The sequence below is a fragment of the Pelmatolapia mariae genome, linkage group LG3_W (genome assembly GCF_036321145.2).
Source record: "Pelmatolapia mariae isolate MD_Pm_ZW linkage group LG3_W, Pm_UMD_F_2, whole genome shotgun sequence".
Taxonomy (NCBI): Eukaryota; Metazoa; Chordata; class Actinopteri; order Cichliformes; family Cichlidae; genus Pelmatolapia; species Pelmatolapia mariae.
The window spans coordinates 45,133,101-45,153,005 of NC_086229.1; positions in this window are offsets into that span (position 1 = coordinate 45,133,101).

The window sequence follows — 19,905 nt, forward strand, 5'->3', positions numbered from 1 at the left end:
AAAGCATCCGCCAACCCCTGGACAGTTTGTGGTGGATGGAGTGAGACATGATGTCCCAGATGTGCTCAATTGGATTCAGGTCTGGGGAACAGGCGGGCCAGTCCATAGCATCAATGCCTTTGTAATGGAGGAACTGCTGACATACTCCAGCCACATGAGGCCCAGTGTCGTCTCGCATTAGGTGGACCCCAGGGCCAAACGCACCAGCATGTGGTCTCACAAAGGGTCTGAGGATCTCATCTTGTTACCTAATGACAGTCAGGCTCTCTGGCAGGCACAGAAATGCCACCCCACACCATTACTGACCCACTGCCAATATGATCATGCTGGAGGATGTTGCAGGCAGCAGAACGTTCCCCACGGCATCTCCAGACTGTCACATGTGCTCAGTTTGAACCTCCTTTCAGCTGTGAGGAGCATAGGGTGCCAGTGCCGAAGTTGCCAAACTTTGTATTTTCTGGCAAATGCCAAATGTCCTGCATGGTGTTGGGCTGCAAGCTCAATCCCCACCTGTGGACGCTGGGCCCTCAAGCCACCCTCATGAAGTCAGTTTCTGACCATTTGAGCAGACAGATGCACATTTGTGGCCTGTTTGAGGTCATTTTGCAGGGCTCCTCTTGTTCTTCCTTGCACAAAGGTGGAGGTAGCGGTCCTGCTGCTGGGTTGTTGCCCTCCTATGGCCTACTCCACATCCAGGTAGCACCTCCATGCTCTGGACACTACACTAACAGGCACAGCAAACCTTCTTGCCACAGCTCACATTGATGTGCTACGCTAGATGAGCTGCACTACCTGAGCCACTTGTGTGGGTTGTAGACTCTGTCTCATGCTACCACTAAAATGAAATCACCGCCAGCATTCAAAAGTGACCATAACATCAGCTAGAAAGCATAGGTGCTGAGAAGTGGTCTGTGGTCACCACCTGCAGAACCAGTCCTTTATTATGGTGAATTGACTATAATTTCCACTTGTTGTCTACTCCATTTGCAAAACAGCATGTGAAACTGGTTGTCAGTGTTACTTCCTAAGTGAACAGTTTGATTTCACAGAAGTGTGACTGACTTGGAGTTACATCGCATTGTTTAAGTGTTCCCTTTGTTATTTTGAGCAGTTTATGTTATGGAATGGGGAATTGAGGACAATCCCAAGTATACCATTTTTACAAGGTCCTGCACCAAAAAGGTAATACTACATTTCTTTAATTAGACGTGACCACCCACTGATTAAAAAGGGAGCAGTGTTCATTTCAGCTAGTCTTAACTTGTTGAACTCTATTAATGCTTTTTACTATATACTGTACCTATTCACTAAATGTCTCACCTTTGCACTTATAGCCAAGCCACTTGAGGGAGGAAACCGGTCTCACACACTGAATGCACTTGTCCAAAGAAGATATTGTTGTGCACACCAGACGATGACTGTGACACTGTTAGCAAAATATTACAACATTTATTTGTTTTGGACAGTTGGAAAGGTGAGGTGTTTTCAATTCAGTTGCAGATATCAACTAATACACTTCATCCCAGTATAAAATTTGAACGCAATCGACCTCTTCACTTTTTTCTACTGGAACCATTTTACTGGGATTAGGGGAACTGATTCTTTCACTTTGTTGTTATCTAGAATAGCAAATTGAGTTAAAACACTGCAGCTTCTTAAAAACGGCACATGCATTCTTATCTGTGTGGAGTGGGTCAGAGTGTAAAAAAACAAAAAAACAAAAAAACAAAAAACAATCCTTCCTTATTTGCTTATCCTTGCGGCTGGAACCTATTCCAAATATGATGGGTGTACATTGCCTCTCACCCGAGTTGTATCTGGCAACTACAGCTTCCGCTACACTACAACTTCTTATCTTAATGTTCAAGCCTGAGTTTCAAACCATTTCAACATAGAAACAAAGCACATGCAGTCAGTTCTGCGTGCTGTAGGTCAAACTGTCAAAAAATAAGAGAAGACCCCTCCTAAAACCAGAGTGATGTCACCATGAAGCAAACTTTGACGGAGTCCCCCAATAACAGTGTGGTGTAACAGATAGAGAATGAAAATACAGTGCATTTTTGAAGAGGCTTTTGAAACATTAAAGAAACTGTATGAGAAAGATAAGTTTCAAGCTAATGTCTTTAAAATATTCACTGTCATGTATAGAGAATTTAAGGCCCTATGATTAAGAGAAAAATAGTCCGTGTGATTTCTTTAATCTTTTTTAAGCCATTGCTAAAGGAGTAAAACAATCACCTGTAGCAGCAACGAACTATCACTAGGGTCCATTTATCCTCGAGGGACAAAATTTAAACTGAATCTAACTAAAGAGGCTAGAATCACATTAAACATCAATCACTGTTAAAATTTAGAAACCGAAAGCCATTTTTTATTTCTGCATACCTGCTGATATTTTTTTTAGTGCTTTTAGAGAGCTTTGATGTGGCAGCCATCACAATTGCCTGTTTTCCATTAGTACCTACCCCTGTTTTTCCAGTAGGTTATAGTACCATGTAGTTTTTCAGTAACGACTGCACCAAATTCCAAGTGATCCAAAGTGATCAGAAAATTTGACATAGACAGACTGAATGCCACCAGGTGGCTGGTCAATGGTGTCACTTGATAAGTTATGAGTGCGCCTCCTTCATGAAAATCCAAGCCATCATTTTTGAAACTCTGAAATGTTTGAAATGGCTACCAAAATTAACAGCGTGATCCCTGAATTGAACACTAAAGTATAGACTGAGCAGCAGGCATTTTGTCACCTTGACGTCCATGCTTGCTGTGGCATTTATATCACTGGATGCTCGGCTGCATTGCTATAGTGACCCCAGGCACAGTAGGTGATACTCAATTTCAATGGAAAACTAGATGCCCTAAGTCACGTTAAGCCAATTTGAGTAGGTACAAATGTAAAAATGGCTTACGGTATGCAATTTATCAGTTCCAAAAAGTACAATTGTAGAAATACCTTGCATCTCCAGGGGCAATCCGAGTCACCATAATTATAGTCTATTTCTTCGCCTGGACTTATGTCTCTGCTTGCAAATAAGCATAGATGGGGCTTTCCATTGATATTTAATATTTTCATCTTAGCACTTGGACTGATATGGTTGTTGTTGACAAGTCTGCCTAATGACCCATCTTCTTGAGATGCATCCACACTGTGGGGTTAGGCAAAAAAGTATTAGCTTAACTAGTTTTTGTTAGGAAGCTTTTTTTTCATAAATCAAAAGCAATGTGTAATTTAATCTTAATCAAACTACACTGATATAATACGCACCACCAGAGTTTTCCATCAAACTTGAATTCAAACATGAACACCTTCAGGCTGTCATGATAAACTCTGTGTCTCTGCTAACATACCAAAGCATATAAAGTATTACGATTATCGTCATCATCATCAGTAGTAGTAGAACTAGCAGTATTGTAGTTTACAGCATAAACACAGCTGACTTATTCATAGTCCTAATTTATGCCTTCTTTTAAAATGTTAAAGGCCTAGTTCTCAAAATGGCGACATGTGACATTTCTGTAATGGCGACTGCAGAGAGTGATACAAGTACTGAGAAAGCTTAGGCATCAAAACTGTAAGAAGTTTTTTCTTCAGGCATATAAATAAATACACGACTCAATACACTTATACCCCTTGCTTTTATTTTAGGGCTGTCAGCAGAATGGACAGACATTGGACAAACTGCCCGAAATTAGCTGACAGCGACATCAGGGATTTTGACTCAGACTGCGCTGGTTTAATTGTTAATCGCGTTAGTCGCGATGTCGGCATTAACACGTTTAAGCCACATTAATGCTTTAACACCGAGTAAATCCTAACACGGGTTAGCCCGCTTTATCGCGTTGACGCGGTTAGTCGTCAGCCCTATTTTATGTACTCAATGACAAACACTGAGGCAGTTTTACTTCTTCAAAAACTAACTAACAGTCCATAAAGCATAAATTAAACCAGTTTAACCCTTTAAGACCTACCATAGAATCAAGTCCGCCAGAGCTTATATTATATTTTTACATGCTGTAGTGCCATTTTTGGGAGCATTTCAAGTTGATATACATCAATACAACCTTTATAGCCCAAATTTTAATAATATGTATGCATTAAGTGCATAGTAAGTACATAAATTGCAAAAAAGTGCAATAAACTACAAAAAATTTGAAAATCGTTTTTGTTTTTTTAACATATATTTCTAGTTAGAGAAATTTAAGAGGCTTATCCCTCAAAACTGTAAATACAGAAAAGTTGCACAAACTAGTTTCCCACCACAGGAAATTTATTTTAAGTGTCTTCATAGTTTTATTTTTGAAATACACCAATTTACATATACTGCAGGAAAAACAAAAATAAATATTATAATGCAAATTTGCAAAAAAACAGCATATGCATCAAAATAAACTATTTCCAGCAGTGCAATATGAGTCCTAAGCATCCCAGAAACGACACAGAAAGTCATAAAGTCAAACATAACTTTTAAAAACACCAGTATAGGCTCATGAGGCCCTGGTGGTAAAAAACTACATTTCCGCAAAATGACGTCACTTCCAGTTTCGGGCAGGTCATGGAGGACATGCGAGAGTTCACGCTGATGGATGTAGGAAGTGTTACGAACAGCTGATCGGATCGGCAAAGCGTGTTTCTGGAATATTATGTTTTTGTTGCTGCAAGCGCTTTTTATGCAGTTTTTGCAAAGCTATATGTGGAAGGAAACTGTGACCTAGGACAAGCTGATGGCATAAGATGTAAGTACAACTCCTCCGGTTTCATATGCAAAAAAAAATATCGCGCTAGCTTACGTGGTTGCAGTGCTACAGGGATTTAAAAATAGTTACGCAAAACGGAGCGTGTCCGCTCCGACCGGCTTTAAAGGGTTAATATAGGCCTGTGCACCTATAATTTCATATAGTATTAAAGTCATGGTGCATTTTACATTAAAAAAGGCTTACCTTTGTGCTTTTAGTCAGTCTTCGTATTGCCGTCGACATATACTTGTTAAAGGGCACGCGCACGAAGTCGATTCCTGTAGGTACCGCCTATATATATAGCTTACCAATCACAATGACTTCCAGCCGTGTGTATTGAAAATGTGTATTAAATTGTAGTACTTACACACATCCACTCTAACTCAAAACGTCGCTGTGCAATAAACTGGAATACACAAAAATCAGCTGAGGGGTATAGGTGGACTTTTAAGAAAATCAGAAAATCTTTTAATTATAGTTTAATAAATGAATTTACACTACAGTTTAAGCAAATACAGGTCAAAAGATAAATAATGACCTCATAAGAAGTAGAAAAAATGATTATTTAGACACTTAAAAATGCATTTACGAGTCATGTTTTAGGGGGACACATGAATACACAGCAAAAAGTCGAAATGTCCCCGGAGCCCAGGTACAGTGTCAGGTCAAATGTCCATCCATACCACATAGACCAGGGGTGTCCAAACTTTTTTCACTGAGGGCCACATACATAAAAATCTAGGAGGGGCTGGGCCACTTACTAGAAATTAGGTATATAATCTTAACTTTACTGTATTAAAGTTAGAAAAATCATTTAAAAGTGGTCAAATGTGTTATATTGTTGAATATCATTAAAGACAAAACTGCCTTCATCACAGCTTTCCATAAATGGATCTTTATTGATTTATTCAGAAAAAGCTTTGGTAGCTCATTCTCAGAACAGCAGCCTCAGATTTCTTCTTGGACAGAAGATTTACAGCACTGAGAAAAACAATAAAGGGGAAAATGGGACGGGTACATTTCAAGCTTGTTATTTAAGTTCTTAGGCTTAGCAACACACCTATTAACGTTCGTTTGAAACTGTTATCAACATTAACAGACTGAACTGGACTTAATAACAGGAGTGCATATAATTTTAGTAAATTATTCTGGTGAGTATCAGCTGCGCTGGGTATGTAAATCGGGCCATCCAGCCGCGGTGCTGATCGCCACTCGTGCCAAAAATCCAGACAAATGTCACTTGATCAAGGAGCAGCTCTGCATCAGATGAGATCAGCTGACTTTGCGAGTGCGCGCGCTGTGCACAGCAGTGTGTACTCTGTGTGTGTTAACAAGAAAAACGCATATAAGAAAGTGGTGCGCAAAAGCAGCGTAGTGACAGAATTGATGCGCATTATTGATATTTGAAGCATGTGTACCTGCACATTAACACACGGGTACTGTGGAATATATTTTTTACTCACCTAAAGTGCTCGTGCTCTCGTCCACAATTTGAGCACGAAAAAATACTGTTGCTGACCCCGCAGGCCAGCTAGCATTTGCTTTAATTTCTGCTCTCGCTCAGCACCAGTGTAGGATGCATAGGCCTGATGTTTGGTTTCATAATGACGTCGTATATTATACTCTTTCATAACTGCCACAGTTTCAGTGCAGATCAAACAGACACACGTCCCCTTGAGTTCTTTGAAGAAATATTCACTCTCCCACCGTGTCTGAAATTTTCTGCACTCACTTTCTACCTTTGGCTTCTTTGGTTCTGCCATGTTTAGTAACTTGGGGGTAAATTTCTTCTGTGATTGTCCTTTTTGGTAGAGCAACTGCCTTGATCAACAGTAGCTCCCCTGGTGTTAAAACTAAGAAGTGCAATACACTCAAGCAAAAGTTGAAGTGCAGGCCATATTCTATTCTATTTATAAAATTACTTGAGGGCCAATTAAAAATGGACCGCGGGCCGCATTTGGCCCGCAGGCCGGACTTTGGACACCCCTGACATAGACGCACGCACACACACACACACACACACACACACACACTCTGAGTAGATCCTGACTTCCTCTTTGAGCCTAACTTATATTTAAGGAGGGTGACTCTGCACCACACCATATATCTTGTTTCCACTGCTCTGTTAACCTATAAAGGAAACTGGTCATCTTAGTGGATGTGCACACACACACACACACACACACACACACACTTGGAGTCAACAAAATAAAGCGAAATTTCTTTAGTTATCATAACAGTCACAAGAAGCTGTACAATATAAAGTATACATTAATTAGATTAAAGCAGCACAAATATTTGGTTATATTTAATTAGAATATTCACCATGTTATGTAGCAGTATATACATGAAAAATGAAGGAAGTAGGTCTAATGTAATACTTTTTTTTCTCCCATTACCTGATGACACACAGCTCGCTGATGATGTATCACTGCTCTCCTCCTTCTGTCCATTTTAGTCCATTTAGAAATTTAGAAATTTTAGTGGGAAGTGTCAGGAATAGTAAAATATTATGCTGCTATTATTTGCTGCTATTTTTTATAATCATTATGATTATTCCATTAATTATTAATATTGATATTGCATTTGGATGTTTAAACATATTGGCACCCAATTAAGCTTTTATTACAGGTCCAGTAAGAACCACTTTAAACTGTTGAGGTGAATCTATAATTTTAAAGGCTTTTGAATGTTTTTATATTCTTACACTGAAGTCCAGACTTCAGTGGGTGAGAGGCTGAGTTGCAGGCTGACAGGAAACACAGGCTTGTGCAGAGTATGCTTTGCAAAAGTGAAACCGAAAGCAGAGTCTGAGTGCAAGTATTTTGAGCAGGTTATTTTATTATGCATTTATATCTTTGAGTAAGCTTTGATTAAGTTTTAAAGTTTTAAGTTTTAAGAGTTAAGCAGTCTCGTTTATATTTTGAGTAACATCATTTGAGTGTGACATTTAGTCTAGAAATTACACATATAGTTCCAGTTGTGTACGTGCTGGCCTTCTGTCTAGTGGAAAGGTTACAAGGTCTAGCTGGGGAGCTGAGAGGTGAAACAAAGTGCAAGCAGAGGCTGACACATACACACACATACACACATCGTAGATAGACTCAGTTATATAGGTAAAAGTTAATCATGTTTTGCTTGCAACTGCAAAATTGTGCGTGCATATGTGACTGTTTGATGAAGAAGCAGGTGCAGGATGTTCCAGAGACAAGCGACAGCGAAGGCGAGCTGAGGGGAAGCACCTGGATGGAGACGAGACGATGTTCTTTTAAACTATGTTAAAAGTCATTGCGGTTTTGGATTGATGTAGGAGATATTGTGTCTGCCTGGCAACAGAAGGGGGGCTGTACTATTTCACCCCTATAAATACTGTGTTCTGACTATTGTAAGAGAGTTCAACACTGAATCTGTACAGTGTTGGCTCCACGCTGCGTGTATTCATTAAAATGTCGTCTAACTTTACCCGGCCGGATCAGTGGTCGTTATTTTGGAATCCCCCTCAATTTATGAATCTTAACAGAAGGAACATCCAGGATCAGAACAGATGCAAAGTAATTTGTGAGACTTTAGGAAACATCAGCAGGTTTGTCATGCTGTATGACACCCAAAACAGAATCCCAGTTTTTTCTGCTGCAGGGTACAGAGGTGGAAGCGAGGGACGCAAACCTCTGTGGAAGATTAAACCACAGGTATCATTATTAGTAACAGTCATCAGTTTTAATACATCTTTTTAAGCTGTAATTAAATATGTTGCTGCTGCCGTGCTGCATGACAGAAAATTAATCTATTAATGTTTAATCTTAGTATAATAACATTCACAGCCAGTGCTAATTACAGAACTTTATGTATAAAAATGTAACTATCAGCCCACAGAGCTACTGTAATGTGCTACTGGAACAGCAGCACCCACTACTACAATAACGTTTACTTATTATTCAGTGACCCTGTTTATGAGTTATTACGGTTCTACATTTTTTTTATATTACTCTGTGATATTGGGCAGCACTCATTGTATTTACTATGTAATAGTAAAACAGTTTTACAAAGTTTCCAAAGTTTTCAAGTTTGCTTTGCAAAATGCAAATACAAATGCAATAAAATATGTACAGCTGATAGCATAAGACAGATGTATTATAATGTTTAAATTATTCACCTTTTTTTTTTTACCAAGTAATACATTTACATGTAATCCACTTTGCAGTAGCAATGCATGACTGACTCATGAACTGTTTTGATTTTTATAGCTTGAAAACATAACTGATGATGACAACAAGAACATCTACAAGCACCAGGCTGGAAACACTGATTACTACAACCAGCAAGAGTTCGACAGAGGGCATTTATTTCCAAGCTCTTATAGATCTGATGTAGTGACAAAAGATCTACCTTTACCCTGACTAATGCTGTTCCACAAGAAAAAAATGTAATCATGGAAGCTGGGGAAAAATGTAGAGATGTGTCAAATGCATTCTGGATAATTACTGCATTAACAACATCAACAACAAAGGCTTTGTAGTGATCGGAGCACAGCCCAGCAACAACAGTCTCAACAACAGGATCAATGTTCCTTCGGTGCTCTGGTCGGCTTCCTGCTGCAGCAGAGGCAGTCAGAACAGCTGGCTGGCAAGCGCACACTGGAGTAACAACACAGATGCTGGCCGGACACATCTGCAGACACAGAACCTGACGGAGCTCCACAGAACTCTGGGAAATGAAGCATTTCTGGAACACAATGTCATAAAGACATAAATGCCATTCAGTTTGACTCAGAATGTGTCTGTGCAGCCCAATGCCGACAACAGTGGAATGAAAGAGACTACATCTACTCCTCCTACAACCACCGCTACCCCTTCAGATTCCTCACCTGTGTCTTCTACTTCCACATCAAATACACCAGTCCCCACCAGAATTTATGGTATTCGTTGTGTTTTTAGCCTATTTTTCTCATTGTGTGTTTTATTTTTTATTCATAATAAAGTTGTTATCACATGCTGCAGCAGTAGTTTAGTTACTGTGTACTCTTCCCTGCTTGGCATTTCTCATATGATGAACACACACATATATACCAGCTGTCTTAGTACTGGATGTTTCATGCCTACATACTGTAGCATTGATTTATGTTTTTGTTTTTTTTCCTTTTCCTTTTTGTTTTTTTGTTTTTTTTTTACATGTGCTAACAGAGGATTATATAAAAGTATGTGCTTTTTATACATGTTTATGTGAGAAGGAAGCATGTGTGCACCTGAGTAAGGTGATCAATCTAACTTTGTGTTTATTTGATTAAGGTTTTTCCATTAATTTGTCTGCCATGTTTATGTTAAACCTGAGATGTATTTACTTTTTAATGTAATAATGGCTTCATTTCTTTTAAATAAAATAGCACCGGATGATTTTTTATTAAAAAAAATGTTAGAAGCATTGCGAAATGGACGGACCTGACATTTTTGCCCATGTCACTTTGATTATTTCATGCCAATGTTTTCTCAGCAGTCTCCCTCTGACAGACGGGTACCATAGATCACATCACGAGGTAAACTTACTTTCCTAGGAAAGCTTGTTGATGATTAACTGAGGAAACCTACAGACAAAACTCAGGGTTGAATAAACAACACAACATTATTATTAATTTAAAATGATTGGCAAAGTTAAACTAAAAAAACAAGTTTTGTTATATCATTGTGTTATTTATCATTAAAGGAAACTAAGCACACTTAGTTAAAGGTCTATTTTTATTAATGTATATTTCAATAATTCATCCATCCATTCTATTCCACTTATTATTGGTCAGGGGCAGAGCTGCAGCCTATCCCACCTGTCTTGGGGTTGGATATGTCGCCAGCCTCTCACAGAGCTAACAACCAGTCACATTCAGGTAATATAGGCTACAATTATGGTCTGGTTGACCGAACCCCGGTAACTGCATGTCTTTAGGAAGTCAGAGTACACAGAGCATAGAAACTCACAGAAACATGGAAAGATCATGCCCTGATGGTGGACTTGAATTCAGAAGCTTCTTTCTTTCAGTGCAATGATGATGCACAAGCTGCAGATATAATCTATTAAAATAATGTTTCTGGTCAGGAGTTCACCTACAGTATTTGTTAAGTTTTAGTTCCAGTTTTGTCATTGCCACGTTGTTATGGTCCTCCAGTATACCTGTGCATAACTGCTATTTTCTCTCTCTCTCTTTCAGTGTGCGTGTGCATGTGCGCGTGTTCTAACCACGCCTTACTCTGCCTCGTTCTGTGCTCACCTGAGGCAATGAAGTCCACCTGTTTGTCATCTGGCTCCTTCTTATACAGAGATCTTACCTTCATTCTTCACCTGAGCATTGAACCAGCTGCAATAGAGATCACTCCTCCGATTGGTCAGTCTGCCTTTTATTTCCCTGATGATTTCTTACCTGTCTCATCCTCTGCGCTGAAGTCTGGCGTGTTTCTCTGGGCGAGAAGAGTGAGCTGTGGAGAGGAGCCTGTCCCCGTGTGATTCCAGCGTTATTCACCTGCATCTTGTTTACAACATGTTTATTCCTGATTATATTTTGATAATTGCTTTTTTAACAAAGTTCTCTTTACCTCATGTTGAAGCTCGCTAAGTAGGTACTTACTACTACCGTTAGCCTTTTCTGAGTAAAGGTTTTGATGCTGATTACAGGAACAAGCGCTGCTGTTTTGGATGATACTGTCTCTGTAACAGCTCCACCTCTTGGCTATTCACCATGTTCCTGTAGACAGACTCAGTGTTAAACTATGACACCATCATCTTCAGCACTGCTCCTCTAATTTCTGATTTTGTTTCTTGCCTGTTTCAGATCAACATACAAAGAGACACAAAAACAACATGAAACAACAAGATGACGGGAACAGAAACTGAATGAAGGCCTTGCATTTCACAGTAAAAATATTTCAGAGAACAACCAAGAAAAGCAGAACATGCAGACTAAAATAAATTAGCTAACTATGAGAACAAAACTGCTGTATCAACAAAACACATTAGTGTGACAATACATCTCGAATTGTTAACATAAAGAAGGACAAATGAATATAAAATTCAAAAGTCTAAAAGTTTAAAAGTCTTTTCTCCCAAAAGACTCTTATGCACACACAGCAGTCTTTTTTGCAGTGTTCCCTTTACAGTGGAAACAGACTTGCTTACTATGAACACTATTAAGTCAGAGTTTCCTAAATTTTCTCAGAGTCTTTTTATGGTGAAGAAAATTGTACTCACTGACACGCTGACTTTCTTCTCAGTTTCTCTGTAGGAAGGAACTGCACTCTTATGTGTTATGATGTCTCTCTTCCATTGTTCATTTCCTTTTTTATTTTTAAAAACACACTACTTTCTGCAGCACAGTACTGTTTAAATAATACTCACAAGGTTGCGGTACCACAGTGTGTTCCAACACTACTTCTACAATCCCGCTCTCTGAAGACAGAGAGGTTTGTAGTAATCAAGAAAGTTTGGGACAACTATTGCAATTGGTGAAACCAACTTTTAAGGCTTGATCAACATCCATTTCTGAAAAACAGCTTGAAATTGTTAACCCACTTCCTGCTCTCTGAAAAAGGCCTTTTTTGTGTAATCTTGAAATTTAGGTTATATTTCAGTTTTGGGTAACCTTACCTTTTTTTCTTAAGCTCTCGAATTTCAGCACTTACCTTTGTACTATTTCAAGCTGTTCATTGGACAAGAGCCGCTTGAATTTCAATTAAAAAAGTGGAAGCCTTTGACAAACTGCTGAGTAAATACTGACTTCGTCTTTGAGCCTAGTTTATATTTAGGGAGGATGATTCTGCACCACCCCAACTAACTGCTTTGTTTATTTCATTCATCTCCACATTAGGGTTCTTAGTGGACACTAATTTACTGACACACACACTGTCAAAAAGCAGGAATGAACTGAAGTGCAGAACTTAGTTAAAAAAAGGTTGAACAGTTTGTTTACAACCACACCAGGTGCTACATACAAAATGTGCAAGGGGAAAAAGTCCAGGGAATCCAAGAGTGGGGAAGGGCAACAACAATCCTGTGGGTCACACAAACGAAAACGCCGTCTACACTCACACACGCCTCTTGAACACACTCGCATTTGCACTCTTGGAGTGGAAGCCAACATTTTCATAAATTGCTAATCATGCATAAAAAATAAGCATGATGCTAAAGATCTTTGTGATCTTTGTTATTCTGAAATAATAAATGCAAATTTTTAAACCATAAATAATTACCTACGATGTATACCTGAGGTATTTTTCTTTCCTTTTTCTTTCTTTTTTATTACAAAGTTCTCATTACTTAATGTTGGAGCTTGTTAAATAGATGGCTTAATGCAGGATTCCTGTTAGCTTCTTGTGATAAGTAAAGGTTTTAATGGCGACTGCAGGACCAAATGCTGCTGTTTTGGATGATATCATCTTGGTAACAGTTCTGCCTTTTTGCTCTTTGCCATGTTGATAGATACATTGATAGAAACACTGATAGAAACGTTAAATTGCTGTACAGCACTAATTTCCATTGGAAATAAAATTTCTTTCCTTATCCCAGATATGTTTCTACTGCACATTTGTTTTCTTGGATACAAATGTGCTTGAAACATTCACACTTCCATGGCAATCAGAGCCATGTGTCAAATGAAAAATCAAAGGGAAAAATAGCTTCATGGATTTTTTTAAAAACTCAAGTTATTCATATTAGATTAGATCTAATTTCTAACATGATTCGGTTTCTTGCCTGTTTGCAATGTACAAAGAGTGGTAACACATAAACAACAGGAAACGACAGTGTGACAGGGACAGTAACTCTATGATGGCCTTGCATTTCACACATAATCTTTCCAAGAAAAACATGAAAAGCGGAAAATGCTGAAAATAACATAAAGTCGCGTACCACAAAACTAAAACTGCTGTATAAGTATTTTCAATCAATTAAGTCACATTATTGTGACAGTACATCTCAAGTTGTTTACTTTGACAAGAAGAAGGTCAAATTAATGTAAAACCCTGAAGTATTTTCTCCAGTAAGGCTAACATTTATGACCTTAATGTGTGTTGTTTGTTGAAAGAGCGAGAAAAAGGAAGCTATGGCAGGTCACTGGTGACCATAGATGTTTTGAATACAGTGTAAAACTGATAACAATCACGATTAACACCTTTTGGCAAACTGCTGAGTAAATATTGACTTCCTCTTTGAGCTTAGCTTATATTTATGGAGGATGACGCTGCACTGCACAGACTATCTTGTTTCCACTACTCTGTGAACCTATAAAGTAAACCTGAAATGGTACGAACTGCTGTGTTTCTCTTAGATATCGTATATAGCTTATATCTTATATTTATTCATATATATCCATTACATATACAGTGGCTTGCAAAAGTATTCACCCCCCTTGAACTTTTCCACATTTTGTCACATTACAGCAACAAACATGAATTAATTTTATTGGAATTCGACGTGAAAGACCAATACAAAGTGGTGTACACATGAGAAGTGGAACGAAAATCATACATGATTCCAAACATTTTTTACAAATGAATAACTGACAAGCGCCCGCGTCTGCGTATGTGCCGTCGGGTGAGAAAGGCCACGGATTCTCACTGATTCGGATGCGTTGAGTCCGCGTTTTGCGCTTACGTCTTTGTGCAGAATCCGTGTACCTGCTCTCATTTACTGTTTTAGCTGTTTGATGGTTGTAGAAATTCTGGCGTTAATTACTTTTTTAGAAAAGTAATTATGTGATTATTATTTTTAAACCTTTATTACAGAAGGTTTAAAAATAAAAGCAGCAGTCAGCCTTAATTTGGGGAACAAAACATGTAAAACTGCATAAAATGCATTGAGGAAATCCATTTCAACACACTGTTATCCACAAAAATAAAACTTCCTCCTTAGGGTCAGTTTATATTTGAGGGGAACAACCTTACTTCTCAGAAACAAACGAGAGAAAAGCAGAACAGTCTGGCACTCACAGTCTCTAAACCAGAGTATAAGACTGTCATGCATAAAAGGAAACTTTGTTATTCTTTATTTATTGATGCCATTTTAACCATAAATGTGAGGTTTGTATAATTCATGCAAATACACATCATCTCTATCCACACCCATTACTGTTGGAACTTGTTTTTTTGTTTCAACTGAGATATTTGTTTTCTTTATGAAACTGTAACTTTAAAACTGTCAGTGTGAAAGAGGAATATGAGGTTTCTTTGAAATCTGCTTTTCAGAAATTCAGACATTAACCCTTGTGTAGTCCTCAGCTCTGCAAAACCTGTTCAAAATGTTAATTACAAGAAAAACTTTAAATTTTCAGTGACTCCTGCTGCTACTTTTTTCACACAATATTGTTTCACTTCAAATGCCTACATCTCTTTGCTCCCACTTTCCTGCACATTTCACCCTCTGTTTTACAGAAACTGCTCTACAGTTTGTCACACTCCCAGCTGCAAACTGAGGGTGTGGTGCAACAATCAGTAACTTTCCTTGTGTGGCTCCTTATCCAATTATCCTTATCCTTTTCCAATTTCATTGTACTACTGTACTATGTATGACTGTGCAATGACAATAAAGAGTTATCTTATCTTATCAGTCAAGATAGCAAAAAATCTTATCTGCCCAGAGAACCTCAGTGATTTTAGAAGAAAGACGATTTGAAAGATGAATGTTTTTAGAACTATTTTGCCTTGATTGGATATGTACAGACAGGATGGCAAGGAGAGAGTGAAGAAGAATGACACATAGAAACTGTTCTGGGGCAGACTCAAAATTAGGCCTCCGCAGTAAAGACTAACCTTCAGTATGAGATGTTCCCTGATTTAAACTCTGTTCTGGAACCAGTAGCAACACATAGAGCTGAAATGTATGTGTATAGACAGAAAAACACAGAGTACTCCGTATACATACACACACACACACACACACACACACACACACACACACACACACACACACACACACACACACACACACACACACACACACATATACATACATACATACATATATATCTATATATATATATCTATATATATAGATAGATAGATAGATAGATAGATAGATAGATAGATAGATAGATAGATAGATAGATAGATATATAAATAGTATAAATATACATACTTTTCTGGATGAGAGATCTTGGATGTTGTTCCTACAATATATATTAACCATATATATTGTGTGTGTTGCTAGGAATTCAGATAAAGCAAATATTTGTGAAGTATTTTTACATAAAAGCTTATGGTTGAATTGATTTAAAAACTCCAAAATGCAGTGGATCCAACAGACACATCAATATTATTCAAGCATTAAATATGTAAGTCCCACTGAGGAACACAGTGACAATGACAGTTTAAGGTTTAAAAGATCACATTTAAAAGAGAATTTGCTAACTTCATTAAAATATTTACTGTATTCAAGTTTAGAACAACTGAGGTTTCATTTTTATATTTCTGTCTATAGTGTCCTTTCATTTTAAATGCTGCTCATCACGTTAAACACTGAATGCTTAAGGATCATCTCAATCCTTCAGATCACACAGTCAAAGTTTAAGTGCATTCTGAAGTCTGCAGCTCAAGCCCATACTTAATATACTATGATCTCGAGCTGCATTATATATATATATTTTCCCGACACATGAAGCTCATCATAATCAGGAGCCCATAAATTTTACTTTGCTAACTGTACTCATTAGGAGGCCAGTCCTCTCTCTCTTTTCTATATAGTTTGATGTTTATCAAAAAATACATTTTTAAAAATGTGCCGTAACAATTTTTAGCTGAAGTTTCATGAATTGATACCTTATCAATGATTTATGGTTAATATGAAATTATACTTTAATTAATAAAATAACATAATGGTTTTTAATAAATACATTCTGTATTATAAAAAGAGATCAAATGAAACCTACAGCCAGTTCGAACGTGGCTATTGAGAAATGTGCTGCTCAAGTCCACATTGATGGTCTATTGGATGCAAAAATTAAACTTCCTCATTGGGATCAGTTTATATTTGAGGACAACAGTCTTGTGCCTTACTGACTGTCTTGTTTGTACCATTGTATGGACCTATGAGGACACCAATGTAGCTGGTTTTCAGGAGACGAAAGACAGTAAGAATTTCTTTTTTTTTAATTTTTGTATTTGGAATTTGAGTGCTGATAAATTTGGAGAAATGACAGAACAAAACAACGTTCATGTTTGTTTTTGCAATTACGAAAGGCTTCCAACACAAATAGCATGCTTTAACTCTATGATTATCATATCATTCGGTCATTTTTAATGTGAGCATCCTTTATTTTAACATATGTATATGTATATATATAAATACCCACCCATTGCTTTGCACACTCTTGGCATTCTCTTCATGAGCTTCATGAGGTAGTCACTTGAAATGGTTTTCCAACAGTCTTGTAGGAGTTCCCAGAGATGCTGAGTGGGTTTAGCTCAGATGATCGAGGAGGCCACACATTCCAAGTTTTAGCAATTTTCTGGACTGACTGACCTTCAGTTCTTAAAGTAATAACGGACTGTTAGAATTCATATTATGTTGCCATAATATGAATTCTAACAGTTGTCAAATAGGGCTGTCAGCTGTGTACCAACCTGACTTCTGCAAAACACAACTGAGGGTCCCAATCCCATTAAGAAGGCAAGAAATTCAAATCAAATCAAATCACTTTTATTGTCACGTCACATGTGCAGGTACACTGGTACAGTGAGTGAAATTCTTGTGTGCGAGCTTCACAAGCAACAAAGTTGTGCAAAAATACAATAACGTAAAAAAAAGCAAAATATAAGAATGGCTAAATCTGAAAGTAATAAATATATGTACAATATATAAGAGTATATGCATTACTGGATGTGTATACTAAATATGTTTCTCTACGTGTGTATGTGTGTGTGTGTGTGTGTGTGTGTGTGTGTGTATGTGAGTGTGTATATACATATTTTACAAATGAAATAGAGTAAACAATAAAATAAGATATATAAAATATACAGAGGTCGGTAGTTGACATGTGCAAAACAGTGGCATTAATGTACAGTATGGAGTGCATAATGTTGAAGTTCCAGTAGTGAGGGTGAGGTGTCTATGACGTGTTCAGCAGTCTGATGGCCTGGTGGAAAAAGCTGTCTCTCAGTCTGCTGGTACGGGACCGGATGCTGCAGAACCTCCTTCCTGATGGAAGTAGTCTGAACAGTTTATGGCTGGGGTGACTGGAGTCCTTGATGATCCTCTCCGCTTTCCTCAGGCACCGCTTCCTGTAGATGTCTTGGAGGGAGGGAAGCTCACCTCCAATTATCCGTTCAGCACACCGCACTACTCTCTGGAGAGCTTTGCGGTTGTAAGCGGTGCTGTTGCCGTACCAGGTGGTGATGCATCCAGTGAGGATGCTCTCAATGGCACAGCGATAGAAGGTCCTGAGGATGCGGGGGCTCATGCCAAATCTTTTCAGTCTCCTGAGAAAGAAGAGGCGCTGCTGCGCCTTCTTCACTGTTTTGTTTATGTGTACTGACCACGTAAGATCCTCAGCCAGATGTACACCAAGGAAGCGGAAGCTGCTCACTCTCTCCACAGCAGCGCCGTTGATGGTGATGGGGGTGTGCACTTCTCTGCACCTCCGGAAGTCCACTATCAACTCCTTTGTCTTTGCGACGTTGAGGGTGAGATGGTTGTCTTGACACCAGTGGGTCAGGGCGCTGACCTCCTCCCTGTAGGCCGTCTCATCACCGTTGGTGATAAGACCCACCACTGTAGTGTCGTCCGCAAACTTCACAATGATGTTGGAGTTTCTAGTGGCCGTGCAGTCGTAGGTGTAGAGTGAGTACAGGAGAGGGCTCAGTACACACCCCTGTGGAGTACCAGTGTTCAGTGTGATGGGGGATGAGGTGGCGCTGCCCAGCCTGACCACTTGGCGTCTGTCAGACAGGAAGTTAAGGATCCAGCTGCAGAGGGAGCTGCTCAGTCCTAGATCCTGCAGTTTCCTGTCCAGCTTCGAGGGAACGATGGTGTTGAATGCTGAGCTGTAATCTACAAACAGCATTCTCACATACGTGTCTCTCTTCTCCAGGTGTGACAGGGCAGCATGGAGTGTCAGGGCTATGGCATCATCAGTGGACCTGTTGTGGCGGTATGCGAACTGTAGAGGGTCCAGTGAGTCGGGTAGTGCAGAGCAGATGAAGTCCCTGACCAGCTTCTCGAAGCATTTGCTCACGATGGGGGTCAGGGCTACAGGTCGCCAGTCGTTCAATGAGGAGATGGTGGAGGATTTGGGTACAGGGACGATGGTGGCCGTTTTGAAGCAGGCTGGGACTACAGACAGAGAGAGGGAAAGGTTGAAGATTTGTGTAAACACTCCAGCCAGCTGAGCCGCGCATGACTTGAGGACGCGGCCGGGAATCCCGTCCGGACCAGTAGCTTTGCGTGCGTTCACCCTCCTGAAGCACTTCCGCACATCCTCCTCAGACACAGTGTGCGCACTGACGTCATCCGCGGTGCGCACACTGTCCGGTCTCATGGTGTTCGCTGTGTCGAATCTAGCGTAGAATACGTTCAGATCCTCACACAGAGAGGCCGTGGTCTGCGGTGTGCTGGTTTTCCCTCTAAAGTCTGTGATTGTGTTTAGTCCCTGCCACATACTCCGAGGGTTGTCAAACTGTTGCTCCACCCTGTCCCTGTACTCACGTTTGGCTGCTTTGATCGTCTTCCGGAGTTGGTAATGTGCGTGTTTGTAGTCCGATGTGTTCGTGGAGGCAAAAGCGGTGCTCCGTGCCGCCAGCGCCGTGCGAACATCTCTGTTAATCCATTCCACAAATGACCCTGGACAAGGCACACCTGTGAAGTGAAAACCATTTCAGGTGACTACATCATGAAGCTCATTGAGAGAAGGCCAAGTGTTTGCAGCACTGTCAACAAAGCAAATGGTGGCTACTTTGAGGAGTCTAAATTATAAGACATATTTAGAGATACTTATTAGTGTTTTCTTTGCTACATAATTCAATATATCTTGCTTCGTATAGCTGATGTCTTCAGTATGTATCTACAATGTAGAAAGTTGTAAAAACAAAAAAATAACATTAAATGAAAAGATGTGTCCAAACCTTTGGCTGGTATGTATGGCATGGAATCAGGGAAATCAGAGTAAATGTAATGAAATTCTTTATTTCTTCTCTTGTCTGGTGACAG